This window comes from Harpegnathos saltator, unplaced genomic scaffold (genome assembly GCF_003227715.2).
Source record: "Harpegnathos saltator strain DR-91 unplaced genomic scaffold, Hsal_v8.6 scaffold539, whole genome shotgun sequence".
Taxonomy (NCBI): Eukaryota; Metazoa; Arthropoda; class Insecta; order Hymenoptera; family Formicidae; genus Harpegnathos; species Harpegnathos saltator.
The window spans coordinates 1091240-1115419 of NW_020230359.1; the positions used below are offsets into that span (position 1 = coordinate 1091240).

At 53.8% G+C, this 24180-nt stretch overlaps 1 protein-coding gene across 4 annotated transcripts in view; it reads right to left on the reverse strand.

Moving 5' to 3' along the window:
* Nucleotides 1–24146, reverse strand: part of Mdr49 (Multi drug resistance 49) — a 58628-nt gene extending 34482 nt beyond the window's left edge. For 2 of the 4 annotated variants that reach the window (XM_011141690.2, XM_025303304.1), the window contains exons 1-4: nucleotides 23808–24146; nucleotides 17016–17120; nucleotides 15003–15434; nucleotides 13716–14038 (exon numbers count right to left, since the gene is read on the reverse strand). The gene's annotated coding sequence lies outside the window, so the exon portion shown is untranslated. The remainder of the gene's footprint in view (nucleotides 1–13715; nucleotides 14039–15002; nucleotides 15435–17015; nucleotides 17121–23807) is intronic. The other 2 variants (XM_025303305.1, XM_019841617.2) reach the window with 2 other exon arrangements.
* Nucleotides 24147–24180: the final 34 nt, after the last annotated feature.

Genomic DNA, 24180 nt, shown 5'->3' on the forward strand with positions numbered 1-24180 from the left:
CCATTTAATCGTTCACATTTAATCTTTCGCCCGGTTGCGCTGATTTTGTTGACTGAGGCAATACGCTGATTACACTCGTGGGTAGAAGCGCGTGCAAAAACAAGCCACGAGCCGACTAATGAAGTCTTGCATCAAGCAGAGAGAGAGAGAGAGAGAGAGAGAGAGAGAGAGGGCGGAAAATTTCTTCGAATCGAAGCAGATTGGCAGGAGGAGGGCGCGCGCGCCACTGGGGAATTTCACGTCGATCTTTTCCTCGTGCGATTCCGCCGCGGGAAAATGCCTCCGCGATGCGTGGGAGCCGCGCGTTCCCGCGCGAGAGAGCGTGACGTCACGCGCCACGCGCGACTCTGCGAATGCAATTAAATGCGAGTAAACGTCGCCGAAGAGCCCTTAAGCTGTTATCGGGAAACAGTCTCGCGGTGGAATTCACTGACGGACTCGTCACTTGTATTTAGCGCATCGCATCGAGCAGCTTTTTTCACAGAGAAAGAGAGAGAGAGGGGGGGGGAGGGGGGAGAGAGAGAGAGAGAGAGACATGGAACGACTTGGTAATTGAATAAGTTTCTGTCGACGTTACATTAATTTAATCACGTCCGTTACTTCTCAGCGAGCAGCACGGTCTGTTTTGCGAGCGTTCTTTTTCTTCGCGTCGTGTAAATTACAGACGGTACGGCAACTCCGCGAGAAAAGGTTGCGAACGAGTTCGAGGGGGCGAGGGGGGCTGGAAGAAAAGGGCGCGCAGCGTCGTCTTAAAGGAGAAAATCCACGGAATTCGACTCGGAGTTCGCTCGCGCGCGACGCTACGGTCGCGAGTCGCGAAGTGGGAACATCCAGCCTGTTGCCACGCGATTCAGCCCAACATATTCCCCAATCTTTCGCGGAAGGCACGTGAGGCTGCCGCGTGCTGAGAAAGTCCCGCGGATATTCCTCTGCCGGGTATCCGTGACACCGTGCACTCGCGGAAAATTGAATCGCGCTGAAATTGATCGCGCCGCGCTCGTCATTGACTCAGCTACAACAGTGATTCATCGGTGTCGCGTGGTCACTGCATCCTTGAACGTCACTTCGTGACCATAAAACAAACCGCGCTTTCCTCATTGTCGCGTTGCACAAACGAACGGAGACCACGACGGGCAACGCGCGCGTCGTGACGCCTGCGCTGCCTGCCACGTTGTTTTTGCCAGCTGATGAAGCCATTGGCCTTGAAATCCTGAAGCGTATAAGCACGAGTCGATTCGATCAATTTGCCGAGCCCCCTCCGAAGCCCCGCACGCTTCCCTCGGAGAGCAGGGGAGATGGTGGAATTCGCATTGAGAAACGCGACGGGACCTCGTACCTCATCACCTATCCGCGTGCGCGCGCGCGCTATCGATCCTCCAGACGACTGTGAGGAAACGTCGCGCGCCGGATGAACGCTCTTTTAATCGACGACGACTTTCTCGCGTATCGTGATATCTTGCAGCTGCCGGGCGACTGACGAGCGTCGCGACGACGTCGCGACGCTTATGCAACGACGTTGCTCGGCCGCTTCTTTCCTTAGAAAACGTCAACACAGAACGAGAGACTGCGATGGAGAGCCGCGCGCGAGCCGAGGAGATGAGTGTCGAGAACCAGCCGTAACTAGTACAGGCCGGCCGGACGATGTCGAAAACACGACAGCACCGAAGCTCCGCTTCGGCATCGAGAGACACCCGCGACAGCTGCTAAACTCCATTCGCGACATCCGTTCGCGAGGCGGTGCTGCATGACGCGTCGGCAGTAACACGTCCGTGATCAATTTCGGATAAGCCGGATGCACAGCTCGCGGGACGCCGCGTCTTAGCCGGGAAGAAACCAGGGCGCAGGCTTGCCGGTGCGCGAAAAGCACACGCGGTTTTGTTTTGCGATCGACCAGCCGCGATCTCTCTTTTTTTCCTTCCACGCCCGCGTCGCCGCTGAGTCGGGTCGATGGTGGAGGTCGACGGCGCGAGATCGGACAGGTGGGCCGACGGGACCAAGCTCTCTCTCTCTCTCTCTCTCTCTCTCGCTTTCGGGGAAACAACTCTGTTTGAGGACAGCAGCAGCGCGACGACAGTGTCGCATTCGTCCGGCGAAGCGGCGGACATCGATTATTCGCGCGGCACGCTGCATGTGACGTAGACAGAGCGACCTCAGCCGCAGCAACTGCAGCCGCATGTGCACGAGGGTGCATGCGACTGAAGAGGACCGCTCGGCCGAATTGACAGAGTGACCCATTTCTTCGGCTTTTTTCGTCTTCTTTTTACCCCTGCCTCCTCCCGACTAGAAATTTATCTCATGGTCCTGATCAGGTTAACCTCATTTGGACATCGGGTCCCAATAAGGTAATACTATCGGGTCCTAGTAAGGTCCATGTACATCGCAGCGTGGATATCAGGACCTTGGTAAGGATTCATAGTCAGGTTCTTATTGAGTTACCTTATGGAGTCCTTATTACGGTTTTTTTTTTTTTTTTTTTTTTTTTTCAGATTATGGCTCCTGATTACTCGCCACGGCTGTATTGGATGATGACATTAGAAATAAGAAATAACACGCTGAAAATTCTTTCATGTCATTTCCAAATAAAAAGATATTTGCATGAAATAATATTTTAGATCGCTTGAGCATACTTGTAAAATGTTTCGGGAAAGAAACATAAAATGAATATCACAAGATCATTAAGTATCACAAGGTGACAAGACATAAAGTAGTGTTAAAGAGAAAAGTTGCATGTCACGTTAATTTTACAACTATTTATTGACTGCTAAGAAAAAGGATAGTTTCTACAGCATCTTACAAATATATTCAAGTGATCTCAAGTGTTTTTTCAATGCAAACATCTTTATACTTGGAAATGGCACCCAAAAATTGTTTTCTTAAAACTTGATGATGCAAATCATATTATGTACAATGAATAAGATTCCGACAAGGACCTGATTAACTGAATCTATATCCTATATGAATATTATATCATACACTAGGTTGGTACATTGAGGTCCTAATGTGGTCCCAATCATTATAAAGGTTATAAACCTTATAAAGGTCTTCCTTACTCATTTGCTGTTGGGACATTATAAAGACTGACTTAGGATTACCTTTCATTCACCCTATCAGGTCCTTATCAATCAGTTAGGTGAACCCGATCAAAATTTCTAGTCGGGCTCCTTTTTTCGCTCTTTGCCGAGGACAATGGCGGTTTTCATTCCCGTGTTCTCCGGGATATACACGTGTTCTACACACATATGTATTCTCCTATCCGGCCGTCGAAACGCGCGGAAATTGAGCGCGCACGTCGCGCTCGTCCTTCGTCCACTCGGCGATCCAAAAATCGTGGATACGTGAATAATGCTGAGCGCAGTGCTCAGAGTGAGTCGCTCTTTTTACTTTTTCAATCATCGCAGAGTATCCGTGTGCGTCACTTGTTGCGTGAACGGCAGGAATTAATTGACATGAGCGGGAATATATTACAGGTATCGCGCGTCGTTACACGCTCGTTTTACACCGGTCGACCGTCGCGGCCCTTTTTCCCCTATTTATTTATTTCGAGCGGCGGAATTTCAATCAGCGCGGCGGCGCTGATTCGCCGGAGGGTCGCCGGCTGCGTTTAACTCCGGATCGCGCGTCCCACTTGTGCCCGCGTGTGCTCGGCTTGTACATCGTCGGCTGGCCGAATTATCGTATTATTACGCGGAACGAGCGAACGAGATTACATTTTCGAAGCGGCGCCGCGAGTGATTTGTCAGTGACAGACCGCCGCGCTGTCGCGCGCAACACGACGTACACGTGCGCGTCGCGTCGCGACGCGCCAGTGTCACTCGGAAACGTGAAGACAAGCTCCCCCCCCCCGGGAGAGCAGTGACGTAAAACTCAACTCCGCAAAAAGCAATCAGTCGATGATCCGCGATAATCGTGATGGAGCGCGCACTCGTCGCGCGATAAGTAACGATAACGACACATGAGCACCGGAATTCCCTGCACTCCTTGTTATTTACAAGTCGACAAGTTGGAGACGCAACAACGAACGGATGTTTACGTTTTGGCCGGAAAAATTTGATCGATCGTCGACTATCGGAGTCTTGTACGTTCCGACTGTCGGCTCGTTTGACAAGTTTGTAGCGATTTTTGCGAAAGGTTCCAGTTCGATTCGTCTGCGATCGAATCCAACTTTGCTCATCAATGACGATTTTTTCGCTGATGAAAGGTTATAAGAAAAGAAAGAAAAAAAAAACGAAAAGGAAAGTAAAACACGTAACTATGCGGGATTATCGGCTCGGACTTTCTCGTCAAATTCCCTACGAACTTGTCGAGCAATCCGCGACATTGGGTTTTATTTCTACCGCGTTCGCTCGTTAAATTGACCATTTGCGAGCCGAGCCGTCGTTCGTGCCGTCGCGTCGCATTCACATCATTTTCGGATTCGCTCCGCCACCTGATCGTGACGATCGCACCAACGGCACCACGCTGATGACGGTGAAAGACGAGCGGGATTCCGGACGTGGCGGCGCGGCGGCAGGGAATTTCGTGTGACAAAGGACGATCGCGTGGATGGAAGCGGGAACCTTCTCAGTTCCGCGGTGTTTCCGCAATAGTCGGGAATATAATCTGCCGTCACAATTGCGTCTCGCTAACAGTTATGAGCGCGGCAAAGAGACCTTTGTGCCGCTACCCCGAGATATCGTGGACACCGAAGTCGCGGCCAGGGCGCTTCAGAGTCGAAATATGCTCCGAGCCGGGTTTGATGTCGACGTTGGGGCTCGAAGCGGCCGTGAAACGCTACGAAATTGCACGGAATTAATCCGCACGGCAAACGTACGAGTCGCACCGTTATTAGCGCGCTATGATCGCGGTCGTTGAAAATCTACTTCGCTCCGGAGATCGATCCACCGGCGATCCACATTGGCAACGTATCGGCCGTCGAAACGAGTAACGCTTGCCGCCAGAGTTCCGTTAATTAATTCTCGCCGCTCGACGCAGAGAGAGAGAGAGAGAGAGAGAGAGAGAGAGAGAGAGAGAGAGAGAGGGAGAGAAAGAGAAAGATAGAGGCGGCGCGGCGCATGGCGGCTCATCAAGTCCACTCGGATAAATCCGAGGTGCGGCTCGCGAGGGAGCGAAAACGGTGCGCCGAACGGCGGCCTCTTCTTTAACAATTTTTCAAGGCGCACCTCGATGTAATTGCGACGCAACGTACCGTGCAAGCACTCCCCCTCTGAGAGTCTCGCGCCAGCGGACAAGGGCGTCTCTCGCCGAGATTCATCTTGAGGGATGCAAAGTGCGAGAGCGAGGGAGAGAGAGAGAGAGAGAGAGAGAGAAAATGTTATCTCGTTGGTGTAACAAGTTAAATTGCATCAGGTTGGTCGACGCAGCTACGTCGCCGCGCGGCAACGTACATGCACGCGCGTGTGTGTACGTGCACGTAATCCCATGAGGTGTCTCATCGCCATCAACGTTTATCTATCTCGCTTCTTATTTAAGCCCGACGATGGAGCGCGAGATTACGGATCGCTGGTAGTGCGAACAGGTGCATCGCGCAGCGATGGACAGACCGAAGCATGGCAGCGTCTTCGCGCTCGTGGATATCGGCCCCGTCGGCCGCGATTGTTTCGCCCTGGCTGTGTCGTTGGCCGGTCGTGCGCGAAAAAGGGACGTATCTGCCACGAGCAGAGAGCGATTCGACGGGCAATCGGACGGGAGAGCGCGGGAAGAAAGCGAACGTTGAAATTGAAGGTGCGCCGGGACGTGGGAATTTACGGTTTTAATATCTCCCCGCGGCGCCGTCTCTCGCAGTGCACGCAGGGCGAAAGGGAGCGAGGAGAAGACGCGCACACACACACACACACACATGGAAAAAGAGAGGAAAATGGCGGATACGACGCGGTAGATGATTTTTATCTCGTTAAACTCGTTTCATGGCCGACTCGCGTCCAATGCGAAGAGTGCGCGAACGCGGCCGATCGAATAAAGAACTCTCGGCTTCGGAAGTTACGAGCGCGCTCGCGCGTTTGTACGATTCCGACGCGATCGCTCCGTGGGAACAATTCAGCTGCGCTTGATTTGCCATTGTACGTATGATCGAGCACCGCGGGGGGGGGTGGGGGGTGGGAGGGCGGAACGCAGCGCCGCGCTGTTGAATTCCGCGCGGTCGAGCATGCGGCCGGCACCTTATATTTTCACGCGTGTTTATCCGGCGCGAAGCGTCGCCGTCGTTAACGGTTATTCACGGCCGGTGCGCCGGCTCGTCGATGATTATATGCACAAATGGATAATAGTTGTCCGGCGCGCGCGATAACAATAACAGCAGCGACGCTGCTCCGTGAAACTTTACGTAACGCCCGCAAACAGAACGGAAAAAGGAGGGAACGCTCTGGAATGCAGCGAGATAACGTTCGCCTCTTTTTAAAACCGCCCGTTCGGTTTGAATTTGTTCCCTCTTGTTCTCCGTCTGCGCTCTGTACGCACTTCCGCTCGGCGTCTCCTGAATGCACGCAGACCGGCGTAACAGTCTCGACACGTTCAATGCGATCGCGTTATTAATTCTTTTTCCAACTTGTGTGCATTTGCATGCATTCGTTTACAGTCGTCTCGTGGTGACGTGAATCTATTCGGCCGCGTTGTTCCCGCTTCTTTTGTGAGTAATCGCCAAATGACGAGTTGGGAAATTGTAATAATTGCTTCTTGAGGTTCTACGTCACTTTCAGCACAGATGCGCTTCCGCTTAACTCTTAAAAACTACTACAGATGAAATTTCACCTTATGCGGATTTCATTTTGTTCTTATTAAATGCTCAATTATCTGCAATAGCTTCTCTATTTTTCATCTGATATGCGGTAATAATAAAACATTTAATTGCATTTGCATTTAACTTTTTTTATCTCTGAAATAAAAAATATATATACTAGGATGCAATTTTACTCATGGCAGCATCAACGTGATTTTCTTTGACGGTAGCTTTTAAGGGTTGAAAGAGAGAGAGAGAGAGAGAGAGAGAGAGAGAGAGAGAGAGAGAGAGAGAGAGAGAGAGAGAACGCAAGAGAAAAAGCGCAACGTCGCGCGTTCCCGCGGCTCATCGCAAACCATCGGCCATCGTGCACGGGCTGTGGCGTGTCATATTTTCGGCAAAGCCGATGAATAAACACGCCGCGACCGCGGCATCAAGTAGCCGTTCAGCCGAATCAACCGGCTTGCAAATCAAACGCGTTACACTAATGAAGGATCCGCAGGCGATCTGTGTGCAGGCGCGCTCCGCAATCAGCGACTGCGGCCTGCGAAATCGTCGTTTCGTGTGCGGACGTCCCGGAGCCGTTTCGCACTTAAACACGACGGCACGAGCCAAGCCGCGATATCCCGTCAATTCGCCGAGTATCAATACAGATCAGTGTCACAGCGTGCACACGCGATGCACACGCGCGTTCCGCACCGCGGGAAAGTCTAATGCGGCAGCGCAAACGCCGCAATACCCCCCGCGCGTCTTGTTACCGTAACAGCGGGGGAGGGGGAGAGAGAGAGAGAGAGAGAGAGAGAGAGAGAGAGAGAGAGAGACAGAAAGAAAGAAAGAAAGAGAAAACATGACAGAAAAGTCCGCCACACCTGACAGTTTCAATTTGGCTGCCGTCAAATGGATGTTTATTCGTTTCTTCTGCTACCCTCGAATATGAATAAAACTCATTACCATTTAATCTCTTTGCGGAATGTATATACGATGCGATTACCGGCGGAGAGAGATGGGAGCGAAGCAAGGAGAAAGAGGAGAGAGAGAGAGAAAGAGAGAGAGAGAGAGAGAAAGAGCGGGAGGGAGGGAGTTAAAAGGGGCAGGAGAGAAAAATATCTCCCTGAATCAGGGAGAAATCCATTGCAACATTTCCCCGATGCGGGCGACCATTATTTATAGTCCCGCGTCCGACGTGGGCGTTTCTTTCGGAGCGGTATTTTTATCGCGGACCTCTCATAAGCGCGCAGGATATTTACGCGTATATATCGCGCAAATATACACAGGGTGTCCGGGAACAATTCGCGCCGCAGTTCGTGAGAGTATAGAACGGATTAAGGCGAACAGAAAGTTCCCATATCGTTTTGCGACATTCGCAATAATTATCAAGTTATTAATGATGAAAGTCGGTTGAATGAGCGCGTGCCGAGGTGGTAGAGGAGGAGCCTTTGAGCCGTCCTCAGGTCGTAATGTGGTTCAAGTAGCTGCCGCCGTCGAGCGGCAAGGGGAAGGACGACGCGCCGCTGCTTGCCTCGCCGCTCTTATGCTTCGTTTCAAAGTTCATATCGATACGCGCGGCCGCTAAATATTCACGGTTATATGACGTCATATGAGGTCATTTGATAAGACAGCAGAAACAGCTCATATTGAAAATGTATGAAGTTCTGTGTTAAAAATAGTCGAAAATAACTAATAGTAGATAGAAGAATGTCGAGAGATCTCGCGGTTTCTTTTTTTTTTTATCACAGTCCCTGGTTATTTCACAAAACTTAGCTCCGGGACACCTTGTGCATATATATATATGTGCGTATATATATTTCCAGGTGGCGATTATAAACTTGCAATGTAACGGTGTGCGATGTACGATGAAATTATCTCGCGGCTACGGCTGCGCTCCCCCCTCCCTTCCCGCTGATGCATGCGCCGCAAAAACGAAAATCACCCGCAGCAGCGTTGCTTTGTTAAGAGGATCGCGAGACGCGCGCTTCCGGGGATTGCGCCGAGGACGTCGCGGTTTATTTTCGTCGCGACCGGAAACCCTACTTCGCGGGCTCGCGTGGCGATCCGGAGAACTCGCGCGCACGCAAGACTCGACGGCGCTGCGATGCAAGGATGCAACAACAATCGCACGACGGATTCTCGTCTCGACGTCCACACGCGATGTTGCGTCCGCGACGCGCTGACTCCTCGCCCCGGGAGAATTCCGCTCGGTTTCGCCGTTTGCTCCGCTCGTGAGTCTTCAAAACGCAATCGTGCCGGCGACTCATTAAGCGACGGTCACTAGTCGTCAGCAGGATGCGCGCGGCGTCGCACAGAAAGGGTCGCCGACCCTTCGTGGCGCCTGAAGGACCAAAGAGAAAATCCGGCCTCCGGAAGCGCGCGCGCGCGCGCGCGCGCCCGTGAGCGGAAAGAGCGGGGAAAATTTCGCCTTCCTTCCCTTTGAACGTGCGCGTTTCATCCTCGTTTAAATTCTCGCTGGTCCGAGTAATGCGGGAGAAAATGAAGGAAATGGAAACGGATGATCGCAAGAACGTAAACGCCGACGGAACCGCCGTGCGCGAGGAGGAAAGCTTGCGCGGGCACAAGATATCTCTTCCCGTGTGTGTGTGTCTGCCTCTTTCTCTTTTCCTGATTCTCCGGGAAAACATGCAGCGGCAAAGTCCTGCCACGCGCGCGCTTCTCCCCGTGCTTGCGACTGCGAAACGCTGCAGGAGCACGCGATAAAAAGCACGAGATTGCCAGCTTACGGAGACGATCGCGTATAAGCAACCGGCCGGTAATGTCTTGTCTCGGCGAGCGTACACGTCGCAATGGAAAAAGAGAGCACGGGCACGACAATCTTGAGAGAATGCGCCGTCGTCGTCGATGTCGTCGGGAACGTTCCCGTCTGCCTGAGTAATTGACTCGGCGATTACAAATACACACCGGCGCGGCGCGTTCACCGCAGCGCAAGTCGCAATTATCTCGATTAATCGTACACACGGGGAACATATTCGCGCAGCGGCGACGAACGTTCGAGTTCGTTACTCGGCCTATCAGCAGCCGCTCCGATTGCAACAACGCGAATTGTCGCACCGGCTCGCGGGTGTCCCGGTACCTACGAATAACGGCCGCCCGCGAAAGCTCCCCGGCGCGTCTACGTGACTTCGACATGGCCATTGGCGTCGAGATAAGAATCGATGTCGTCGTCGTCGCTGACGGAAACGACAACGGTCGATTTCGCACGACCGTTCGGCTTCATCAGCAGATCTGTATATCCGCGAGATCGATGGCTCCTCCCCGTGCGAGCTCAACCTGCTGTAACGAACTCGAAGCCGACAATAAACTTCGCGGACAGCTATCCCCCCCTCTCTCTCTCTCTCTCTCTCTCTTTTTCTCATCCAGTCCGAGAGCGGCGGGCCAGTACACGCCACGCGAAACATTGCGCTCGGCTTAACCCGAATGCACTTTAATCCAGTTGAGACGCGCGCCCTAATGCGCGATATGAAATCACGACGCCTCGACGTGCCGCGAATGCCCGATTAAGGCGGCCAAGCGGGACGGAGCGCGTTTCTCTCTCCTGGGGGCGCATTGTTCTCTGGCGGGAAAGAAGCTCGAGTCCAATTCGGGGCGGCCGTAGTCAAGGCTACCCGGCCGGTTGCTCATCGCGGCCCATATCGGATTATGACGTCGAGAGCGGGGAATTAGCGTGCCATGTTCTTTGTCTCGCGCCAAAGGAAACGAGTCTCTTTCTCGCGCCAGGAGAAACATCGGAAGAGCGCAACAAAGATCCCACCGCCGCGGAGGACCGGCGCTGCCCTTTGTTGGACGCAAACGGCGACGTGATTCAGTCGCCGCCGCGTCCCCCATCCGCTTCTAATGAGATCGGACGTCGTGACGCTTGATCGACAGCTGTTAATTACACGCACCGAGCGGGGTCCTTGACGCGCTCGGCGAACCGGTTCCACGAGTCGAGTACGAGCATGAGGAAAGACGGAAGAGAAAGAACAATAATGAGAATTCACATCTCCGAGAAGACGCGTCATCCTTGATCGACCGCGCGCGAGTCGCGCGCTCTTATCGAGTCCTTGAACGGCTACGCGATATCTTCAGCGCTTTTTGACAGCCGCACGATTAAGAGACACGGCACTTTGTTACTCCACTTTGTGGCTCGCGTTACCGCTAATTATTCTCCCGCGGTAGTTTCGAATGAAATTGCGGCCGTTTAATCGTGTCGGAAAACACAAACCGGCCCGGAGATATGGGAAACCGCTGACGCACGTGAGCTTTCCACGTGGTCGCGCTAAACTGGCGCGGCGCGTTGGAAGGCCACGCCGAGAGAGGAAGAGACAAGGGAGAGAGTAAATGAGAGGGAGAGAGAAAGAGAGAGAGAGAGAGAGAGAGAGAGAGAGAGAGAGAGAGAGAGAGAGAGAGAGAGAGGCGAGCTCATTTTGCTCATTCTGTGAGCGAATCGTCGAGAGACCGCGACCGTTGCTCGCTGCATTCTTGCATTCGCCCATTGATCTTCGCAGAAGAATTGGCTGAAAAAACGTCGCGGGAAAAACGCGGCGCTGTTCAGTCGCGCGTAATGCTGGCGACCGGCGATTAAATACCGTTGTTGTGCCACAAGGTCGGCTCCGCTCGACCGCTTATTAGTCACGGTCAAGCTCATGCTGCCGTAACTTTTGGTCTTTCTCCTTCTCTCTTTCTCTCTCTCTCTCTCTCTCTCTCTCTCTCTCTCTCTCTCTCCCCATCTCTGTCTTTCCTTCTGCGCCGACACGTTACGTTTCAAACCGGCTTCGCGATGATGGACGTCGTCTACGCGATAATTGGACGCTCCGGGCTGAGCATTGCTGAGGTGAACGAAGAAAGATGACGAGAGCGTGCTTTTTCTTGACCCGATCACTGGCAGTCGCGATAACGGCGATCTCACCTTGACGAGCGAGGAAGAGTTTCTTTCTTACTCGCCGGTCGCTTTCGCCTCGCAGAATTCCGATCGATCGTCCGAGCGGCGACACCACCGGGTGCGGAATCCGCGCTCGAGTCCGAATTCGCGGCAGTCCGCGGTTTCGCCGAAAATTTACCTCGCACCGAAATAATGGCGAACTTGCGCGCGCGCGCGCGCGCGCGCGCTGCGCCTTTGTCCGGTGTGCCTTCAACAGCGGGCGGGCGGGAAATTTCTTGCATAATGCAGGTAGCGATCGCCGAAAACAATGAGAGTCGATTAATCGCTAGCTACGGGTGTTATCGGCGAACACGCCGCCACGGTTCTGCCGGTGCACGAGATAAGACACCTCGCGCTAGAGGGGACCTCTAGAAGGAATTCCCGCAAACGGAAGCGGAATTCCCGCAGTCGCTCAGATTAGAAGCAGTGATTCAGCCGGAAGTGAGTCCCCGCACGCGGAACCCGAACGCGTGTGTGTTGCAGAGTATGCCGGTGCGACAACCGCGAAGGGAAAAGTCGAAGGTCGAAGGTCCCCCCTTGCCCTTGCTCTTGGCAGACGCGCGGTCGTGGTCGACGCGCCGAAAGCTCGCGGTCACAGAATCCGCTCGCCTAGGCGAGAGAGAAAGAAGGGGAGGTTTCGCGTTTCCTACGAAAGCGGCGGAGTTTCATCGCTTTTTGCGCGAAACCACTCGATATTCCTAGCGCGATGATGAAGTCCCCGCTGTCTCGGTAAGAACACACTTCAGACAGCTTCGCACAAACGCTCCCCCGCATATATTAATTTCCGTTGGACGGATGTTTACTCGAGACCGCCGATCTCGGTCTTCTCATCTGAACGCTCGCTCTCGCTCCTCGTGCGAGCGCGCTTTTATCGCTCAAGGCGCGACGCCGCTCAAACTGTCCGCTTTCCCGCGGGCGAGATGCTGTTTCATGAGGCGAGGCTCACTCGGCGAGGCTTACGGCGGCGCATTATCTCCGATCTGACACATAACACAAACCGAGCAGCCGTCACGAGCGGGGACGAGCGGAAGTTTACGTTCCGTAACACGCTGCCGCGTGTTCCGCGTGTCTCATATTTACGACGTCGTATATTCGCATTCGACGGCAGTCGAACAAACGCGGCGTGCGAAATCGCCGGCCTCGCAGGACTCGCGGAAACGAGCCGGCTCGCGCGCTTCGAAACAGGCACGCCTGCCTGTTGCTCCGTGCTCTCGCGCGCGCTAATCTGCACGGCCCGATCAATCTCGCAGGTTAATTTTCTATGTCAGTCTCGCGGCGATACGCACGCATTGCGCAAGCAATAACATCCTTGCCACCGTCGGATTCCATCGCAGCAAGTTCCACCATCGAGAACGCGCGCGATCACGCATGGTCCTGCTGCCCCGCGGGCTTTTCGCGCCTCTCTCCTGAGTCTCCGAGTTCGAAATACGCGACGAACAAATTGAATTGCGCGACGGCCCGTCCGGCGCGCAAACTGATCCGCTAAGTGCAACAGGAAACGTTGATTAATGAGAGGAACTGCGCGAACGTAATCCCCCTGGAATTTACATGAATGACAAGCAGTTCTGCGCGCGCGCGCGCGCGCGAGTATAGAGCCCCGGCGGGGGCGGGGGAGGTAGTGGCGGAGACGGCGGGTATAAATCTTTCGGGACGATCTCCGAATCGAATCGAGCGGAAATTTCCATTCGTTTCGACAAGCGGTGGTCCGGAGCGGCCGGACGAAATTCGTAAGACGTTCACTTGCTGACCATGGAGAAGGTCATCGACTTGAGGAGCCACTCGGAATACAGCTTACCATGTAAATAGGCTGTACGTACGCGCATATGTACGGCGAATCGTTGCGAAATATCGAATTATGCAAAGTCGAGCGGGGCTCGACCGGCGATTGCGGAAAGCGAAATCTTATGTGCAACGGGCACGCGGGGCATTATTTTGCGCTCGTCGGGGACTCCGCTTTGTCGCTCATGCAGCAGGAGACGACGCCGAGGCGCGCAAACTGCCTCGCTAATTGCTAATCGCTAATCGCGACTGTCTAATCCGGAGGAAACGTACGAGAGTGATTCTGCGCGAATTGCGAGATGTATCACTTACCATTGTGATGAAAAGCTCCGCCTGGCTCGGCGCGTGAGTCGAAGAAAATTGCTCGGATTTCGTAAGTTAAAGCGCCGTCCGGCTCTCACACGACCGTGTGTTTGTCCGGTTGCGATATGCAAATTTGTTAGTTTTTCCTTTCTCCCTCTTCCCCTCTCTCTCTCTCTCTCTCTCTCTCTCTTCGCTTTTTATCTCTGCGGTAATACTCCGCGAAAATTATGAGCGGACTGAATAAACGTGGCTACATCACACTCGACTCCTTTTTAACCCACGCTTCCCTTCCTTCTCCCGCTCTCCCGTGTCTTCGTGTTGGTATCTAAAATCTGCGGAAAAAGGAAAAAAAGAAGAGACGAGGTTACACTCGTTATCATTTGTTTCGCGCTGAATGCGCGGGCTCCTCTGAATAATCGATCAGTCTCAATTACCATTCGCGACAGCAGAGCGGCGCGCGGCCTGCTTGAGGAACGCGCGCGAAGTGGTGACAAATCATTTGTTGCATCAGGCGTTAAATTCTCGACCGATTTGTTTGCCGTTCGATTACCGAGATGGATTACCGCAACTATCCACAGCTGTCTCTCTTCGCAATTCGCATTGAATTGTTATAAATTGGCTTAATTCCCCGTTTCTGCGACGACGCAGAGAATCGTCCCGATCTCGCCGACGCGCGGCTGCTTCAGACAGGCTAACTTAAATTTCCATCCGCGTCGGTCTCTGTCTCTTTCTCTCTCTCTCTCTCTCTCTCTCTCTCTCTCTCTCTCTCTCTCTCTCTCTCTCTCTCTCTCTCTGTCTGTCGTTTAAGTTCCGAAATATTTTGGCCGAAACTTCAGAACCCGGCCGCGCATCAAGCCCCCCCCTCCGCCGCATCCCCATCTTCTCCCGTTCCAAGAATTTCCACGCACGAGCAAACTTGAAGTACCAAGTCCACCACAACGGCGCATTAAATCTACTCGACTACCGCGCCGCTCGACGGCTCTCGCCGCGAGAATCGCGCGATGACACTTCACGCGCGAAACAATAGCGCTTCGGTAGCACCGCGGCTCTTGCGCGCGATCGAAGGCTATTCTCTTCTCCATCGTTCGGCGCTTCGTCACCTCGTGAAGTTTCTACGACGACGCTCATCTCGCGAAGCTCGTGAGTGCCGCGCGCCGTGCGAACGTTACGCAAACGCGCGAGCCCGTCGAAATGCCGACCTTATTTGCGCGCCATTCACGACGACGAGGCCTCGAAGAGGTTTCGCCGAGCAATCGTCGAGTGTCTCTCTCTCTCTCTCTCGCTCGTTGTACTCACCGTTATGACAAAACAGAAGATCCCCCTCAATGCGCAAATCCGGCCGGTAGGTAAGCAAGATATAATCGACTCGCGCGAGAGCGATCGCATCCAGAGAGATCCGCGCGAATCCGCTCCGGCTTCCTCCTCCGGGACTTCGAGCCGCGGCCGACTTGAACCTGTAACTCTCGTTTTTACACAACGCGCGATCACGCGCAATTCGCAAAATGATCGCGAAGCCGCGAGGGGATTCCGCTCGGGAACGTACAAACCCACGACTCTCTTTCTCGTCGATATTATCGTCCCCCTTTCTACATCGGGATCGTACTAACTAATCACACACCACCACGTGCTCTCGAGTGCCTATAAATGTTCTCGTATATTGATCATTTGGCTGTTGGTGTTCCCGATGAACCTCCTCTGCTTCACCATATGGCCACCCGCCGATCGAACCTGCAACATAGATGGCGATGGGGGAAGAGGAGATAACGCTGGCTGATAAATGCGCCGCGCGATTCCGCGCGATACGCCGGCGATATTATTATTGGCGCGAGACGACGCGTCTGCCTGCGACGCGCTGTCGCGCTCGCATTTGTCACGTCATGAATTAAAGTGTGTCCCGTGTCGTTTGTCATAATCGTGAATTAAGCCGGCTGAGAGAACGTCGTCTGTCAGAACCGAGCTGCACAGAAATCTTCGCCATACCGAATCGCCTTCACCCTACCCCCTCCCTCCTTCACCCCGGGATCAAGGCGAGCGTAATGATGTGTCACACGCTTGTTTTCTGCCCGCGCGCTACCATTTCGCGTCGCATCGCGCGAATTCCTCGCGACTTGACGCGAGTTGACCGCGGCTCTACGTTGTCTACGACACACACGACGCGACGCGGGTCAATGCGTCCAGGTCGAAAAAGCTATTCGCCCCAATTTTTTCCCATCGTTCGATCTCTCGCCGAGCCGGCGCGCGCGGCGGGACCGGCCATGAGTTTGCCAGCTGCATCGTTCGCTCTAATTCATCGACATTACCTTCTTGTGCCCTAGCTTCCGAATTGAGATTCAACGGAGGACACACTCGCGCGCCGCTCGTCGAACGAAAGAATAAATAAATCACGGGCGGCTGCGCGGAGGGCGACGCGCCCCCTCGCGCGTGGCGCCTGTCCTACCCCCGATATCCCTAATCATCCTTAATTCGTAATACCGCCGGGAGCGACGTGATCCGTTTAAGGGTCCTCCGGCTCCGTGTGATTAATTTATATAGTTTCTTACAGTGCTTGGAGCATCCCGCGCGATCAATAAGACACGAGCTATAGAGGTGCCATGGTATAACGCAATATGTCCGTTATAGCGAGCAGCCTGCTGCAGTAACAGCAACGAGACATTCTCTCGAGCCGGCTTTTACCGGACTTAATTCGCTTCCCGCGGAATCGCCTCGACTCGATCGCGTCTCGCGTGATAATGAGGCGGAAAAAGCTGCACGTTCCACTTTGCGTTCTCTCCCTCGCGTTCGTCTCACCCTCTTTTTTTTCGAGCGATTTTCATGAAAAAGATGCACGTAATCGACGAAGAGAAGAGAGAGAGAGAGAGAGAGAGAGAGAGAGAGAGAGAGAGAGAGAAAGAGAGAGAGAGAGAGGGAGGACGAGCGGCGCGAATAGCGTTTACTCGGTGGCGACGAATCGCGGAAAAGCGACGTAACGTAATCACGGTGAATGAGGAAACGTTGGAAAAGCGGCGGCGGCGGCGGCAGAAGCACGCGGTTAATCCGCTTCGCGGAAACGAATCCGCCACACGGGACTCGTAAAGCGCCGCGAACGACGCCTCGAAATGGCGATTAACGGCCGAAGGATGATGTGCGATTAGGATAATGGTGCGCTATCCCATGGAAAACGGCCGCGCGCCGTAATTAGATAATGAACGCGCGCGCGCGTGGCCACTAACGGAATTATGTGAACATTCGCAGAAAGATAGAGAGAGAGAGAGAGAGAGAGAGAGAGAGAGAGAGAGAGGGAAGGGGGGAGAACAAACGGTACACACTCACACTCATCTGTTACAGACTGTGCGTCTGCGCCAGCAGCTCGAAGAACACCTTCAACGGCCCCTCCAACCGACGATAGTGATGTCCATTCACGGCTGCAGAGGCTGACTTGAAGAAGAAAAAAGCGGAGAACATACACGTGAGTGAATAAAAAAAAGAGTAAAAGAGAAGCGAGAGAGGAATACGAAACTCACGAGTGCGCTTTAGGACCGCCGTTACACGGTGGTACATAAAATCAAAGTTATTTCACGTGCAGCCTTCCGAGGCGATTTTGCGCAAATCGATCTCTGTCTGTTTTCTTTTTTTTCTCTTTTCATCAACGAGAGCAGACTCGATGCGGATTCGTATTCCACCGCGCGCGGAGAAGTCGGCACAAACAGATCCGTTTGTCGAAGCAAAATTCTTAGCGAGAGGGATGCGGGACGACCGATCGAGATGCGCCGCTCGCGATAGCGACGCGAGTCCCTCCGCGTGTTCGCGTCCGTCCGTCGAGCGGACAACAGAGCGGAGACGGAGACGCTCTGGGAAAAGTCTGCGGAGCCGCCGAAACTTCGGCGCAGATAGCGACTTCACGAGCGAGCTCATAAAAAATTCCCTCCCGCGAACGGCGTCGGAACGAACGAGTTACCGCGATGCCGCCCGCCACGAAGTCGTCGCTACCGGGTGTCTCGTTCTTATTTGCATCTCAATCGCGGCCTAACGTCTCCCCTGGCAACGGCCATGAATTTTATTCCGATCTCATATTTCTGCTCCCCATTGTGCGGCGCGAGACGCGCCGCCCGCGTGCCTGCTCTCTTTTGCTATCAATCATCCCTCGGCTGCCGTTGCTCGCCACCTCGGGGCTGTATTCCGAACTTTTCCGCCACCCCCGCGAGACGAAGGCCAAGGAGGAGAAGCGGGAGGACGACAACGACGAGTCTTCGACACGGCCGTGGCCGCGTCTCGAGCGAATTTCGCTCGCCTTCACCTTCTCTACCCTCCGCCGTCGCCCTCCGCCCTGCGGGGTCCTCCTCGTCGCAAACAAGAATTCCGCAAACGCCCCCGGGGCTGTGAAATACGTGAGGGATGCGCGTCTAGACGGCGGCGGGGATCCTTTCGTGAGAAAATGCAGAGCGCAGCGATCCTCCCGCTGCTTTATCCCGGAATATCTCGGTTAAACATCGGCGACCGAAATCTCGCCGGACGGACAACAAAACACGGCGCGTCCCTCCCCGCATTTTCAATTTCTCTCGTCCCCTGTCGACGTGCTATCGTCGCCGCTCTCTCTCTCTCTCTCTCTCTCTCTCTCTCTCTCTCTCTCTCTCTCTCTCCCTCGTCGTCCCACATTCGCCGAGCATTGTTGATCGTTCCTCTTATGCACGCCGGCAAATATTAAGTAAAGTCTCACGTGCGGAGCGGAGTCTCCTCTTGGGACCAAACCGGACGAGAGAGAAGAGGTATCACCGCGGTGAGAAAACTCGAGGGACCTCTCCATGTCATCGAAGAGCGCGCGCCTTGCTTTTCCCTATTTCCATAAATTGCCACGTAAACCGTCGCGTCTCTCTCTCTCTCTCTCTCTCTCTCTTCTCCTCCTCTCTCCTCTCCTCTCTCTCTCTCTCTCTCTCTCTCTCTCTCTCTCTCTCTCTCTCTCTCTCTCTCTCTCTCTCTCCTCTCTCTCTCTCTCTCTCTCTCTCTCTCTCTCTCTCTCTCTCTCTCTCTCTCTCTCTCTCTCTCTCTCTCTCTCAAGACACTTTGGCATGCACGCATGATCCGACAAAGTAAATAAAACGCAAACGATGTTTCCCTACGACCTGCGCTCGTCGAGCTCGTCGTACCGATAAAACCGTACGTGATCAGCAGGTAGCTTCCGCATCGGCCTTTAATCATCCTCCTTTCGGCACAAAGGCTCAACGGGCGACAACGGTCGATACGCGATATTATCAGGTAAAATGGAGGAAGCCCTGGTGGTGCTGGCGAAACTCATAATGCTCGTCAACGGGTTAAGGAAATGGCGGGGGCGTCCGGGAGGAGGATATTGCGAGACCGTCATATTCCTCCCTTCAATAGAAGTATCCTATCAGCGTCCACGTAACCTCGCCACATTTTTTCCTTCCCGTCGCGATGGTATCTCGCGGTGGGACGCGGGAGAACGGCGCGGCTACCGTACCGGGGCCTTTGCCTTTGTAATATACAGAGAGAGAGAGAGAGAGAGAGAGATACTTTGTTCTTTTATTATTAGAAACGCGACTTTCCTCCATGGCTATTTACGCGAAATTGGCTCAACATATCGCGGAGGGCAAACGAACACTGGCGCGCGTTTCAACTCCGCGTACATCTCCGCGTCTGCGACATTTTCTTATTGCTGCAGTTCCTCCGTCGCGTTCGATTGCGCCTGCGAGTTCCCATGTCTCACGAGCAGCCGGAGTCTTTCGTCCTCGAATCGATTTTAACGCAGGCACGCAGCGTGTCGTCCGCCATTGGTTCGCTAATTTTCTGACGTATTCTAGCTTCCGCGAGGTTATGCGCGTCGCTCTATCATCTACGCCAAGCTCCCAAATAGTCGCCCGCGGAAAATCGATGACGAGCTTGCTGCGTTGATGAAAGCGAATTGAAGGCGAATATTCTACATCGCCGGCTACTACTAATAACAGGTCGCGCTATTACGCGCCAGTTGAGCGTGTCGGCCATTGGCACGCGCTTCAACAGCTTTTGCACTTCGGTGTGCACCTCCGCGTTTGCGACGTTCTTATCGTTGCAGTACGATTGCGCCTGCGAGTTTCCATGTCTTACAAGCAGCTAGTTATTCGCCCTCGAATCGATTTTAACGTACCTAGCGTACCCAGCCACGTATCGGCCACGAGATCGTAGAGATCTAAGAGCACAACTCCCTGAGAAGGACTCCCTGAGACACGGACTATCAGTCGGTCGCGGAATATCGCGACTCCAAGGACTTTACTCACACGTATACCGGAAGCCCTCCTTCTTCCCCTTGCCTCCTTCCCGTCGGCTGCGATCGATACTTTGTTCCCCGTCGTCGTCGTCGTCGTCGTCGTCGTCGTCGTCGTCGTCGTGCGAAGGATCTTTCGCGAAGAACGGACTTTTCGCAGCCGACGAAGCGCGAATCACGCGAGCGCGCAGGTCCGACTGCCGAGTAGTTCGCCGCTCGACCGGCGATCTTGCCCGCTTGTTTTCTGGTTGCCACTTAGGTATATATCGCGAATTATACGGGCTCGCCCTTCCCGTATATTCCCGCAGAGCCGGCCTATGTCGTTACAACACGCTCGGCGGAGCGCCTGACGGATCGATAGCCGTGACATTACTCGTGCTAATTGCAAACCCACGGCCCGCTCGCTCGGCCAAAAGTCGCGCGCACTCGCGTGGTCAAACGCGCGGCGCGCGGTGTAACCGCGAGCTTCTTAATAAATTATTCACGACGTTCACATTGTCGGCGAGATAGTCGTTCGCGCGGCGATTTTACGCACGTCGCCAAATTACCTCGTCGCGTCGGCCACTCGACGATTATTGCGCGCGCGCGTGCAAGAGAGAGAGAGAGAGAGAGAGAGAGAGAGAATGTCATCACCGCTAGAAATTCGCGATACCTCCATCGGTATCTCGCTTTTATTAAGGCGTTATGACCATCATACCGGGCTGGTATGACGTATTACCATGATAAGGCCTACCAGGATCGGGCTGAGCCGCGTCGGGTCGTAAAATCGATATCGTTCTGAGAAAGCCGCCTGGTTACGTCATTTAATCGATTCGCTCGCGAGGGAGAGCGAGAGAGAGAGAGAGAGAGAGAGAGCAGCGCTGTCAAAAGCATCCAGGAATACACGTCGAGCGCGAGGATCACGGCGGATTGAATAAGATTCGTTTCTCTCTCGTGTAAAGCGCCCGGCCGACACATGCATCGCGCACGTTCCCTCGAGATCACGAAGGGGCGAACTATCGCGGACGGCTCGCGGGATCCGGCAGGAGCGAGAAGGACGAGGACGAGAGCGCGGCGCGATAGCTGTCGGGAAACGTCACGTAGCGACGTCTCGCTCCTTCGACTCCGAAATCCTTCGCAGACGCGCGTTCTTCCGGCGGCAACGTAAGACACGGATGACGAACGCGGCGCGAGACCGTCGGGAGACGGTTTTGCAAAATGACGCTAACGAAGGCGGGTGTAAACAACGGCGCAGGATCGGGGAGCGTCTGCGTGAGCCTGCGCTCGAAAACGGCGCGGAAGCGCGCCGAAGTCGCGTCTCGCAATTGATATTTCAGCGCGATCTGGTCGAATGACGCGGTAAAACGCGCCCGATTACGCGTTTACGAGAACATGAAACAAATTCATTGGCAGTGTTTTTCGCGCCCGATCTCGACCTCCAGCGCGCGCGCGTAACTGCGTTTTCGACGAAAGCCACGGCGTGAAAAATGCGCTTCGCCCTCGGTAAATACCTCGGTGAGAGTTGGCGAAATCGATGTTGCCCGACCTGGAGAGCGCGGCGCGCTTGTGTCGTCCGGAGAGCTTGCGCCGCCGGTGTTTTAGCGCGAGTGAAATTCGACCGTCACGCCGATACTTCATTTCGATTATCAATATTTGCGGACCGACGGCAAATTCGCGCGGGCTACTGTTGTGCGAAAATCGAATCGCGCTGCGACCCGCGCGACCGAAGGAGACGCGGCCGGGACTCCGCCACAGGTGCAATCTCTCGCGGTAACGCGAAATCGTGCCATTAATTAATTGATATTTAACGTCTAGCGCAATTAGATGAAATGTGGCTTAATTGGGATGCGTTTGCAATTAAATGTTACATTATTCGGCGGCAGCCGGACAAATGAAACGATAGCAATTTACTGATTGATCACATCTGGCGCGTCGCCGCGCTCGCGCGAGATCTCGCGTTTGGAAGCGCGCCGGTGTATCCAGCCGGTTATCGCCGCTCGATCTCGCCGCGAATTAAGGCTGGCCTATTTTAAGTTTACGTATGTACGTACGGCGCGACGATCGACGCGCGGCAGGCCCCGTAAATTCGTCCGCGGCCGCGCGATACTCGCCGCTAAAACTGGCCGGCCGTTTGCACGCCATTTGCACGCGTTCGCGGAATCGCGTTTGCGGCCGTAGGAAAAACACGCACCGGTCATCCATTAGTCACAAAGGATGAAGGTCGGTGCACGCGACTCGGCGGAATAAAGAAATTGAAGCATCATCGTTCCAAGTGATGTGATATTTCCATCGGCGGAATTGCGCTTGACGGAGAGCAACGCGTCCGCGTTGGTCTCCGCTAAAGATCGCAGATAGGACTGAGTTATTACAATTGCGTTAGAAATGAGGAGATGGGCAAATGAGACGGTACTTTCATCACGGTGAATCGCTCAGTCAAGGTAAAAAGACTTTTGTGGCTTTTTTATTATCATTATTATTATTATTTTTTTTTTTAATTCTGTTTTATACAATACCACATATTTAAGTGGGAGCTTTGGGCAAAAGTTGTGAGGTATGATGACGGGATAAGTTTGCCGCAACCGCAGAAGACGTCGAGAGTGAAATTGTCAGAATATTCGTATTCCGGACAGTAATTTTTGCGTAAATTTGTTTATCAAATTACACACGTTAAATAATGCCTTGTTGTCCCCGCGTGTCTGACGCGCATTTTCAAGTTGCACACGCCGCACGCTTTTCCGGAAATGAAATATTTCACTGAACCGCCGAGCCGCCGGTCGATCGCCAATCGGCGCTTTTTCACTGTACTCTCTCCCGACGGTCAATAAATTTGATAATACCGAGCGTCATATTACAACGGCGGAATATCGTCAAATATCGTCTGCTATCGGTAAGCCAGGCCGGCGAGTCATTCGTTTCGCGCGCACTTGCTCGATGACACGTTTGTTTGTTTGATTGAATTTTTTCGCCGCAAGCTGCCCGCCGGCGTTGATTTATTCGCACGTAGCGCCACGGCCTCCAGGCCAGCCCAGGCAAATTTATGGCATACGATTTTCCATAGAGACGTATGTATAATCGCGCTCCCACCAACACACAGTCGTCGACTTTCGTTCGGTAATACCCACCGATAAACCTCTACCGATGCCCTCCCCCGCGCGCACACGAACTCGCATAATTCCTCTTCGCTGCGACCCCGTATTCGTATTCGTCACGTAAGAATAAAGCAAATACAAAGATCAACAGCGTCTCCCTTGCGAGTCGAGAGGTCCGCTGTGCGATTTTATTCCGAGGCCGAAGCTCCGTGGAACCGCGCGTCAGAGAGGACCGATGGCAAAGCGGAACGAAATCCACCTCTCCCGTCCACGGTCGTGCAGCCTATCGATCGGCGTGACATAAACCATTGCACGAGGGAGCGTAATTTTTGCCCCTCGCAGCCCCCGATAAAGCGACGATTAACAAGTACGGCTTGTAATTCCAACGCGAGGAAGCCCGACGTGCTCTCTCTCTCTCTCTCTCTCTCTCTCTCTCTCTCTCTCTCTCTCTCTCTCTCTCTCTCTCTCTCTCTCTTTCTCTCTCTCTCTCTCTCTCTCTCTCTCTCTCTCTCTCTTTCCGTATGATGCACGTAAGCTCGTATTCTCCTCGCGGTCTACCAAAATCGCTCTCAGCTGACTTCGCCGGATCGATCTTTCACGAGCTCTCGCGTTTCGCCGGCGCGCTCTCCAATTACCAAACGCGAAACACGAACTGAATCCGCCTCACCTGCCCGGCCACGTTACGTAAAACGACGACTAGTAACCGAATTTTCTTCGAAATTGATCGTTGTGCTTCCCGCAGCTAGCAGCAGCAGCAGCGGCAGCAGCGGCAACGGCAGCAGCAAGTAGCTCCACACTCACCTCCTCCCGCCGCTGAAATAACGGCAGACCCAAAGAGTGGTGGCGGCTGTTCTTCAGGGTGAGGGATGCAGGGGCCCCTCTGGGCGCCGGGGGCCGTCGCGATAGTGGCTCGGCAGGATGTACGGCTTCGTACAGCGAGAGAGTCCGAACGCTAACGATGCTTCACACTCGGATACGTTCGAAACGTTACGGGCAGAAGGCAGTTTTACACTGACCCCCCTGCCGCCAGAACCTCTATGTATATCACCGTTTACGCTATCTACCACGCTCGTCACATTACGTGACTCGTGTGTTGTGTGTGTGTGTGTGTGTGTGTGTATGGTTATGTAGAGTGCGTGTTCATAGCGGCTCGGTCATACGTCTGCCTGTGTGT